Source organism: Leptodactylus fuscus, chromosome 7 (genome assembly GCF_031893055.1).
Source record: "Leptodactylus fuscus isolate aLepFus1 chromosome 7, aLepFus1.hap2, whole genome shotgun sequence".
NCBI classification, from domain to species: Eukaryota; Metazoa; Chordata; class Amphibia; order Anura; family Leptodactylidae; genus Leptodactylus; species Leptodactylus fuscus.
This window is the reverse complement of record NC_134271.1, coordinates 73842629-73854202: the sequence shown is the minus strand read 5'-3', so window position 1 is coordinate 73854202 and position 11574 is coordinate 73842629. Positions and strand designations below refer to the sequence as shown.

General features: G+C 40.8%; 1 protein-coding gene across 1 annotated transcript in view; it reads left to right on the top strand.

Annotated features, from left to right (window-relative positions):
* Window positions 1-3221: 3221 nt before the first annotated feature.
* Window positions 3222-11574, top strand: part of ZNF469 (zinc finger protein 469) — a 140303-nt gene continuing 131950 nt past the window's right edge. The window contains exon 1 of the mRNA XM_075282142.1: window positions 3222-3299. The gene's annotated coding sequence lies outside the window, so the exon portion shown is untranslated. The remainder of the gene's footprint in view (window positions 3300-11574) is intronic.

Genomic DNA, 11574 nt, shown 5'->3' with positions numbered 1-11574 from the left:
AACGAGCTTTATGGGAGAATAATTTAATAAACACAAGTGATCTGTAAGACTAAGACAAAAAACGGATAAATGTGCTTTGGCTCACCTGCAGCCTTCTCTACGGGCCCCCACTTCAATTTCTAAGGTTGAAAGCCACTGCAGCGGCTAACCCACTGCGGTCCGGACCTAAGATGGAGTTGGGGCTCTGGACAATTTAATTATATCAAAGCAATGGTACAGACACATAGTAGGGGAGATTCAGTTACGATATGTATATAGCCTTACCACACATTGGCATTGTTTGCAAGTAATAGTTAATGTCCATGTGTTTTGCAGATAAATAGCGGTTTAAAGCAGAAAAATTGCAGAAATTAACAATAAATTGGAAGTTTATCATGATTTACAATCAGAAAGTTAACAATAGCCAATTTGAGAAACAAAAGGTTCAGGATAGAATGAAATAATGTTGCACTGCACTGTAAAGTGAAGGCTATTTCTTTAGATAATCTCAAAGCTTGTCTAGTTTAGGGGCCATTCACATCACGCTTTACTCATCCATTGAGAAGACAAGTTTTGACACAGAAAAAAAGCGGTTTAAAACATGTTGCTCAACATTCCCAATAACATCGGTAAAATGGAAGTCGAAAGTGCATACTTTTGATCCAGTTTTATCTCAAGTACTATATGTCATACTTTGTTGTATGTAATGGACAGAAAACATGGTATACCACGCTTTATCATCCCTTCAAATGTACAGCAGATGGAAATATATACTAGCCATGATGGAAATGTATAACATTCTGAGCCCCAGGAGAGGTGAGTGATAATAAGAATACAGGTGGGCATCCAATGGTCTCCTGTCATCTTCTTCTGACTCAACATCACAACTTCAGCCATCCTAAGTGACCACTGAGGTCCAATCACAGGCCTCAGTGGTGACTTGGAGGCACTTGATATCATGCGGGGCTGGAAGAGGCCCGAAGAAGATTCCAGGAGACTGCTGGACATCCAGGAGAGGTGAGTATAGCTGTTTTTTTTTTTTTTCAGTCACCTCTGCTTATTATACTTTGGTCTGAGGAGACTTGACAAATGAGTAAGAGCAGGAGAACAAGAAATAATATATAATTAAACCGCTGAACTAGACCACAGAATTTGCCTTCATTCTCATGCAGCATATCACCCAGTCAAAGCGTTATCCCAGCATCTATTTTGTATAGGGCAGTATATTAGGCCAATGCAAACAAGTGCTAATGGACATATTTATCACTTATTGGAGCTTGTTCACAACCTGCATCTGCACATATATTAAAGCTGTAGTACACAGTTAGATTTGGGGCAGCCAAGGTGCTGACCAACAAGAAATACGTTGATTGACATTCATCTGTATCAGTCTAATTACACAGGTCAATGCAAGCTGTATGGGGGGAGGGAGCAATCTCTATTGCAATAGTTTCTCCACCATTCATGCTGTGTGGATTTTCTACAGGACTGTCCTGATAACACAAGCAATGGCTGCTGATAATCTGCATCTTTTATCCTGCATCAATGATACAATACGCTGCTCACTAGTCAGCTCATCTGTAAGACACTATTAGATAGGACTGTTATTGCCAATGGGTACTCCTAGGAGCACTGGTTGCTGGTAATTGCCTGAATAACGGGCTGTGTAATAGGGCCATCAGAGTCTAATGTTGTTGTTATCAGAATTCTCAATGACAAAATTATACAAATACAATAAAATCATCAAGTCTCACTAATTCTACAATGGAGATAAAATGTATAAGCTTGTCATCCAGCTCCAGTTCTTAAGTAGCTTCAACTATACCTAGCGCAAGTAGACCCATAAGTAGGTTTTCTAATTCGTTAATTAAGGCAGTGTATTATATATAAAAAAAAAACAAAAAAAAAAACGTCAGCTAAAATAATCGCAAAAAAACCCCCATGAAACTAAAGTTGTCATGTTTGACCTGCAGGCGTAGTCGAAATTATTCTGAAATAATGGAGGAATGGGGGTGGCCTCTGTTCAGGATTGTCATATCTTGGCCAGAGTGTAGAGTGGTTACAGAGAACTTCTTTCACCTTGGAGTGCCCCCCTCTATAAACCAGAACAGAGTGACTTCCAAGCTCAAGCCATCCTTGACTTATATGCATGGCTACTAGCTTGCATTACTGTCATGCTATACTATATTTACTCTAGAGCAGCAACGGCAGAGGAAAGGCTTGGCTACCATGGCTTTCCCTCCAAATCAGCTTCTTTCCAAGGTGCTGGAAGCAGGACCCAAAGTGCCTGCATTTTAAAAGGAGTTGTCTCCTTTTAAACCTTTTAAGACAGAATGCGTAACTACTGTGAATATCAAAGATGTGAATGATTTCTCTTGGGATCTCAGCTGTATTGATAAAAACTCTTATCTGCACTTGAACTACACACATCACAGATTATTGATAATGCTCAATAAAGCTTAAGTAGAATGTTGAAATGTGATTATACAAAAAGAATGACCTCCCACAGCCGATTATGTAACCCCCCAGGGAATCTGAGCGGGATGGCTGCCGTAAAATAGCAGATTGATGGATATATTTTTAAATCTCGCTACAAAAACAAGATTGTGGATGGATGGTGTATGGAAAATGACTCAAAGCAACAGTAAAGCAGTATCTGCTATGAGATATTCTGTGTGTCGGGTTACCAGCTAAAGTCCAGGAATGCTGTGGTTTCATGGTGAGGATTAACCCTGCTAATATCATGTCTTTAAGGGGAGCTTGGCTAGGGGACCAGCTCATGTGCGGTTCCGGCACAGCTCTATTTCTACTGTGGAAAAGCTGGGACAGGCAGTTTTCTATGAGTCCTATATAACTGGTGCCACTTCTTCTTCAGCCAGAACTACAGCAAAAATAAAATTTAACTGGCAAGAGACAACATCGTTATTTGTAGGATTTTCTTTCACATAGAACTGACATAAGCATGTTGAAAACAAATACAAACAGAGTTAAGATTTTCATCTATTGCATTGTATTGTATAACATGAGCTGCCTATTTGTAATATCACATAAGGAGTAAGTCTCTAGACAACAGGAACTTGTACAGTAAAGCAAAAATAAGTTTCTATGGCCCATGTCTGGGTAGTTAAAAGTATGTGATCTATTCACTTAATACAGTTCCCCCATCTTGTTTGTTTTATTCATACTCTTTACTTGTAGTAGAACCTAATATGTTTATTTCTCCTTTTCTTAGCTAATACTGCCAAGAAGTAACCTGAAATATTGTCTGTCAGCTCGAGCTGCTGTAACCCAAGTATGACTGTGAATAGGTCCTGACCAGGGTAAGCCAAACCGTTTTCTCCTACCGTGTCTATTCACTAGGATTATGAATCTACAGAAACTGGAAATGAAATGGCATGTTTTATAGCTATCTGATGGGAAATGATGTTCTTATGCTGTGTAAAACCTTTTCCTCGAGCCAAAGAAATGAAGTCTTTGAAAACAATCACCCTAGTGATCAGCAGCTTGCAGAATAATATAAACTTTTCTCTAGGAAGGAAAAAGCTTCCAAATTATACTGTACTGCCAATACACCTTCAATGGAAGCCGGTGGATTGCAGGAAAAAAAGTCTTGTTTATAGGACCATGCAAAAATATGGTAAAAAAAAGTTCAAGACAGATCCTTATGAACTGGGTTTTTTTTAGATCACAAATAGCTCTGTTGTACAGTTTTCTGTGCCCGCATTAGCCTAAGCGCGCACATTGCAGAAAAGCTGCTTTTTTTTTCTGCAGATTTTGTTGTGGGTTTTTTGAGCCAAAGCCAGGAGTGGATTGAGCAGAATGGAAAAGTATAAGAACTTTACTTATATTTACCATTCCTTTTGTAGCCATTTTTGGCTTTGGCTCAAAAAACTGCAACAAAATCTGCAACAATAAAAAAGCAGCATTTCCGCAAAGTGGGGCCCTAGCCTAAAAGGTATGGCACTGTTCTTGATTTAGTGTGAAAAGGATGAAATGTGTTTTTGAACACTGTGGCTGAGTCGCCCTGGCTCGGCTTTTTGGATTCACGGCACGAGCAGGCCCAACACCAGGGGCGGCAGTGCCTTGAAAAAGGGGAATTTGTAGCAAAAAAATTGGATTAAAGAAAAATAATATAGTAAAATAAAAGTTTGTTGTGACGCCAGTTGGAGGTTTCGGCTTGGGGTGAAGTCGGGCACTGTAGACAGGGCCTCTAGGAATAGGTGGTGATGGAGTGCCAAATGTTATACCCTCCCCAACTAGGGCAGGTCCCAGGGCCAGATTATACAGGTAAGGAAGGGATGATTTCCAGGAGGAGTAAGAGGAAGGATGACCAATGAAGGGATATAGTCCAGACAAGGGTTAACCAAACACTTACGGTTTACTTCTGTAGACAGCAGGAGATAACAGATTGGATGCACACACTGACCCCAACTCTGTATGTTACTGAGCCTCCAGGAAACTTGCATTCACTAGGCCTCATTTCAGTGAGTTACTCAATAGTGTAAGTGTTAGGAATTGATGGTCCTATGACTGCAGCTCCGTGCCTGTGAGGCCTTATCTCACCTCTGCATGTCTCCGGCCTCCTGTGCTGTGCTATCATACGCCATGCGGCTGCAGAACACACTGCACCTCCACACCCCTCTGCTCTCTCCTTTAGACTCCTGCACTCTCTGTTCTGGAGTTCAAAGACAGGCTCACTTCCAGTCTGTAGCTCCACCCCTCTTCCTGAAGAGGCAATGGCTGTAGAACTTTGTGTGTGCAAACAGGTTGCCTGGATCTCACTATACCTTCACAGTACACAATGTAGATCACATAAGATGACATTTGTAGTGACCCACTCTGTAGGGCGCTACATGGCCTCTACAAACAGATGATCAGTGGGACCCCGAGTGTCGGACCCCCACCAATCTTTAACTGATGACCTATCCTAAGGATCGGTCATTAGTTGATAATCTAAGAAAACCCTTTAGAAATCCAAGGGGGACCTGCCTGTGGCAAATCGATGCAAAGTAAATAGATGTGTTATTTATCAGTGTTTAAGCCCCACCAGGCAAGGAACAGGTTAATAACTATTTAACACTGGCAGAGTATAAAAGAATGGTCTAATATTTTGCAGCTGGTTCATGGAGAAAAGAGACGGCTTTATCAAACTGTTTGATGTTTCTTGCTCAGAGAAGGAAAGGCATTAATTGTGGAACAAATAAACCTGTTTCTATTAATGCGGAAGGCCATTTCCAGGAAGAGACAAAGACCTGCATGCCGCTTCATGTTTACAGTCCTCGAAGTATTACATGTGGTCAGGCACCCCTGTGGCAGCGACTCTTCTAAAGCTTACTGCTTGGAATCCAGGGAATGGCTGCAATGTCTAGGCTAGAAGTTGCCTTCTCTCTTCTTTCTCATTTATCATAGCTCCGTTTCTGAAGTTTAAGATTTAATTTTCCAACCAAGCTATGTACGTGACAGATGTAACAGAATAAACCCATGTAAATTATTTAATATGTTAATTGTAATCCCAACACAAGCTTGTGAGATAACTTGCATAGAGTAAAACACTCTGCACTCACACGACCATGCCATTTTTGGTAGCTTCAACATCCTAGAAAAAAACTACATTGTCGATTTTTCACAGCCTTTGTGCATCTGTTTTGCGTCTGTTCCATTCTGATTTTCAGTCTTTGATGGCTGAGTGTCATCCATTTTGATTCTGTTTTCAAAGGGCCCAACAGACTGATCTTTTTTTTAACCCCTTCCAAACATCCGCCATTCTATTACAGCAGATGATGGGTATTTAAATACGGTAGCTGTTCCAGAGCACTGGTTGTGGGCATTAAGCTCTCCTGCTTTGACCGAGGTGCCATTTTTGTGGAACAAGATTCAGGGCCAGTACTCAGTTGTTATAACAGCCAGGAGCTTATTGAAAGCTCCCAGGCTTGTCTCTCATTTATTTGTTTTACAGACAGCTCTAGGCTCTAAGACTTAAGGTCAGAGGTGAGAATGACAAACAAGATTACAATGTCTTATTTCTGAGTATATCATCACAGATATACACACATACAATATAATTTGCTAATCCTATTAATATTATAAATGTGAAAGTTTGTGAGTTTGTGGGTTTGTGTGTTTGGATGTTTGCATGTTCGGATGTTTGTTCCTCAATCACGGAAAAAACGCTCCACCGATGTGTGTTTGGATGTTTGCATGTTCGGATGTTCCATGTTCCACGGATTTGGCTGAAATTTTCCACAAACATAGTTAATACACCCGATTAAACAATAGGCTACTTTCCGTCACAATAGCGCACATACGTTTGTGCCAGGACCCCCACAAAACCCAAACTCACACCACCATCTCTGCAATCTCATACACTTTGGACCATAGCAAGCCACAAAATTCATATTGCCCTCTACAGCCTAGCCCCTAACCCCACACAATCTCATATACATATACTTTACCACTTTGCCCCTCACCTTAACGATACTCCAGGAGGCTCTCTTTAACGCTCCGACAATCCGTGACACCGCCCACCCATGTCAATACCCCTAGGAGGACTAATAAATGCAAAAAAAAAAAGTAAAAATATAAAAAAAAAAATTAAAAAGGATTAAAAGTTCAAATCACCCCCCTTTCCCTAGAACACATATAAAAGTAGTTAAAAACTGTGAAACACATACATGTTAGGTATCCCCATGTCCGAAATCGTCCGCTCTACAAAGCTATACAAATATTTTTCCTGTTCGGTAAACGCCGTAGCGGGAAAAATGGTCAAAAGTGCCAAACCGCCATTTTTTCACGGTTTTCATTCTGATAAAAACTTGAATAAAAAGTGATCAAAGCAATAACATTTCCCGAAAATGGTAGAACTACAAAGTACACCCGGTCCCGCAAAAAAAGACGCCCTATACATCCCCGTACATGCACGTATAAAAAAGTTACGGCTGTCGGAATATGGCGACTTTTCAAAAAATAATTTTTTAACACAGTTTTGGATTTTTTTTTAAGGGGTCAAAATGTAAATAAAACCATATAAATTTGGTATCCCCGAAATCGTAACGAAACACAATACAGCGGACATGTCATTTTGGTTGTACAGTGAACGCCATAAAACCAAAGCCCGTATGAAAGTCGCAGTAATGCATTTTTTCTTCAAATCCACCCCATTATGAATTTTTTCCCTTCTTCCCAGTACATTATATAGAATAAATAATGGTGGCATCATGAAGAAAAATTTGTCCCAGGAAAAATTAAGACCTCATATGGCTCTGGGAGCGGAGAAATAAAAAAGTTATGGGGTTTAGAAGGAGGGGAGTCAAAAACGAAAATCAAAAAATGCCATCGGCGGGAAAGGGTTAACTTCAAATACTTCTGTCCCAAAGTCACTATGTAAAGTTTCTCACAACACCGTATATATAGCAGCTCTAATACAAATTCACTTCAACACAAAAGTCTCACGTATTCTTTAAATCATAGCAAAAACAAGATACAAACTTACATTTCATATCCCATACCTTATACACAGTACGAAAACCTTACCCACGCCTGTATATACCCACTGCTACAATCACCGCAGACGAAGTCGCGGGTACCAGCTAGTAATACATACAAGTAAGTTTTTTCATTACAATTAAGGCTGGATTCACACCTTCGTTGCAGTCCTCGTAAGAGACTCCGCCTCAGAATCTGCTTAACTTCACTAGCGAGCAAACTCCTGCAAGGAGGAGAACTTTTCTATCCGCTGGTTTCAGTATAAAAAAGGCGGAAACCGGGCAGATGCCATTACAGCTTATGGGTTTCGCAAGTTTCCGTGGGTAACTGCTTTTGAGCAGACAGGGTCTCTGTCCATACTGACCCAAATGACAGAGATCTGATCGCTAGTGTAAACCAAGCAACAGCTAGTGATTTGTTCTTTTAACAGATTGCTGAGATAGCCAAGCCTGAGCCTACAAACAGCAAACATTCAACGCTGCAGTGTAAAGCATGAAGGGTAGAAAGGGTAACATTCCTAGTCTCTGTGCAGGTGAAAAGTAAGATTTCCTTTGTAGCTATGACTGACATGCAGTTTATCATATCTATGTCCTAATTGGGTAGAACTATAAAATATATTTAGCAAACAATGGGGAAAACAAATGACAAGTATAATAAAACCCTGTACATAACTATTTTAGCCCCTGTCACCTCAGGCACCCCAGTGCCCCCTCCAACTTTGTCCAATATACCGTAATTAAATAACTTGTCCAATACCAGAAATTACCATAAAACATAGGAAAAGAATATACTATATTTATGCTGTTTCTAGTTATCCCAGCTGGGTTTTGTGTAGTTGGGATGACGTTCCATATACTCCCTTCCCGTTACTTCACTTGCCTGAGTCGGCTTGTGCCATACACCGATCACTAAAGTAATAATAATAATAATAATAATAATACTGCATTTTATTTATATAGCGCCAACATATTCCGCAGCGCTGTACAATTTATAGGGTTCAGATACAGACATACATAACAAAGAACGTCATTTCACACAATGGGACTGCGGGCCCTGCTCAAAAGAGCTTACAATCTATGAGGTAGAGGGGGTGACACAAGAGGTAGCCAATCACTTGTATAAACAGTCCTAGTTTTGTGCCATATACCCGTCACCACTGAAGCCAATCATTTGCCTGAGCCGGCTTATGCCATGTACCGATCACCGCTACAGCCAATCACTTGCCTACAATAAATCAGTGAGTATAGGTTCTTTATTATTTTATGACAATTATCTTGGACAAACCGATTAAATACAATTTTTAACTGAACTGAAATTTAACTTGAAGGGAATTTTTTTAGCTTTTCTGCAAGAAATAAAAAGAGGTATCAATATATTGTTGAGCTGTAAGAGGTTCCAAACAGAGACTTGAAAGCTGCTGCCAAGTGATTTTCTATCATACTAACAGGCCCATGAGTGGATGACTTGGAGAGAAAGGCTCCTCTTACATGGCGCACCTTTCGTCTGCCTCCTAAATTCCATTTGAGAATCCTCACCATGCTTTAATTAGGACTGCGACCGGGCAGTGAACTTACGATCTGCCCCAACGGTGCCCCGTTTTCTCTACAGCAGATGATCATGCAAATGTGCCTGTCTAAAATACTGCTCAGAGCAATGGTGCTGAGGACAGAAATATGCTTTGAAATCATAAGCCAAGCTTGGCGGTGATGGAAATCCTGCAGATTGATGCATTAATAGTAAGATGGATGCTACCTTTTCAGCAGCACCATAAAATAATAAGGTGCTAAAATAATCTCTCCTCTGACATCCCATCCCTGGCTGGCCCTGTTCCATACCGATCTAGCTGGAGGTGTAAACAGAGCATCAGCCACATGTTCCTTATTAATCACAAGAACCGTTCCTTTTATTCAGCGTCTATTCTTATACTTTCTAATGATTTGGCAATGTGCCTCTGATCCTTCTAGATGATATCTCCACATCTGCTGACTCTTTCTTTTCTTCCGATTCCCTGCACACAAGTTATCAGAAGCTGACAGCTGATAATATTTAAGAGGTAATCAGAAACTGACAACTGGCAGTATAGAACTGATCGGAAATTGACAACTGGCAAAATTTACTTACAATGATCATAAACTGATGACTGGCAGTAATATCAGATTTATCTGCATATGTCTTTAGCTGGCACTTGGTTGATTGCTGGTTCCTTACTACATCTCCTAGTGGGCTCAGAAGTGAAGGACACATGGAAGACATCATCTTTTTATTGGGTAAAGAGGCATGACCAATTCTGGATTATCAGTTGGCACTTTCAGTCTGTAGGAGCCACTCTCCAAGAGATAGAGGCCAACTGTCAGATCAAACTGGTGGTTTGTAAGCTTAACTGACTGCTGGAGAGAAAGCGGTGTGGGCAAAAGACTGTTTTTCTGCTTGTAACAGTCCTGATCTATATCATCCTAGGTCCGTGGTGGCAAACCTATGGCACGTGTGCCAGAGATGGCACTCACAGCCCTCTCTGTGGGTATCCATCTGTGGAACAGATTATATTGTGTCGGGGACACTTTGCAGCAAATTGTACTGTGTGGGGGCCACTGTGGAGCAGGTTGTGTTGTGTGGAGGCTCCTCATTCTTTATATCACACAATATCTGTTTTATAACAGACAAATGATATTGTTACAGGCTGTAAAAACCTTGCACAGTCACTATAAAACAGATGTTGTGTGATGTAAATAGTCAACATTAATTGTTCAAAATTCTGCCAAATGCAGACTATTACCTTTCACTACAAAGTTATTTTGCATCATTGACAGCTCTGTAAAGCCCCATTCACACGATTGTATTTAGGGAGTCTGTAACTGTCCGCAATTGTGGATCCGCACAGTATTTAGTTTAAATTGCCGTGTTGGCACAAAAACAAACATTTTCCTTATACCTAGTGGGTTTGGGGTTAGGGTGAATTCACACTGAGTAAACGCTAGCTTATTCTGAACGTAAAACACGTTCAGAATAAGCGGCGTCTAAAGCAGCTCCATTCATTTCTATGGGAGCGGGGATACGAGCGCTCCCCATAGAAATGAATGGGCTGCTTCTTTCACTCCGTGCAGTCCCATTGAAGTGAATGGGGAGTGCCGGCGTATACGGCAAGCTCTGCTCATGCCGGAGCGTACACGCCGGCACTCCCCATTCACTTCAATGGGACTGCACGGAGTGAAAGAAGCAGCCCATTCATTTCTATGGGGAGTGCTCGTATCCCCGCTCCCATAGAAATGAATGGAGCTGCTTTAGACGCCGCTTATTCTGAACGTGTTTTACGTTCAGAATAAGCTAGCGTTTACTCAGTGTGAATGCACCCTTACTGTTTGGGCACTTGGTCTCTAAAAGATTCAAGATCACTGTCCTAGGCCATAGATATATTGGTTGGCATGCATTATACAAGTAAGATGCACAATAAGTAGTTCATAATTCACTCAAGGTACCATTCAAGGTTGTGGCATAATAGAAGATATAACAACGAAGAAACAGCCAAATATCCACTCATTGAAGAGGTGCTTGAAACCCTGACATAGGTGTTTCCTAGCCAAAGATTTCTGCACCTACTCTGAAAAATGTGAAAGAAGAAAGGGGCCAAACACAATCAGGACAAGTGAACGCATAGCCTAAAATTGACACTACAGCTTTGGATAGAGTGGGTATTTATAAAGACTTTGTAGCCCTCATATAGCAAGAGTTATATAAGGGCTGCATATTCTTCATGAATACTAACTATATCCATTGCAGTAGTGTCAGTTTTAGAAGTGACTGTTTCCTAGAACTGGTAATGGTAACATTGGAGGTGCTACGCCTGTAAAGGTGAGGAATGTTGGCATCCAGCTCCATATAAGTGGCTGTTTTTCAAATCAATGTGATGCAGATACAGTATAAAGTCCCAGTGAGACTAATAGAAAAGATGCTAAAAACTGTTAAAACTCCTGTATCTTCCCCAGCTTTAGTGTTGGAGAAATACTGAAGTAATCTGACAGCCTACCTGTCAGTGCTTCTGCAGAAAGTATTGTGATAAGTATGTGATTTCCAAGGCTGCCAAGCTATTGTGATGTTTCCAGCTACCGTTTATACTGT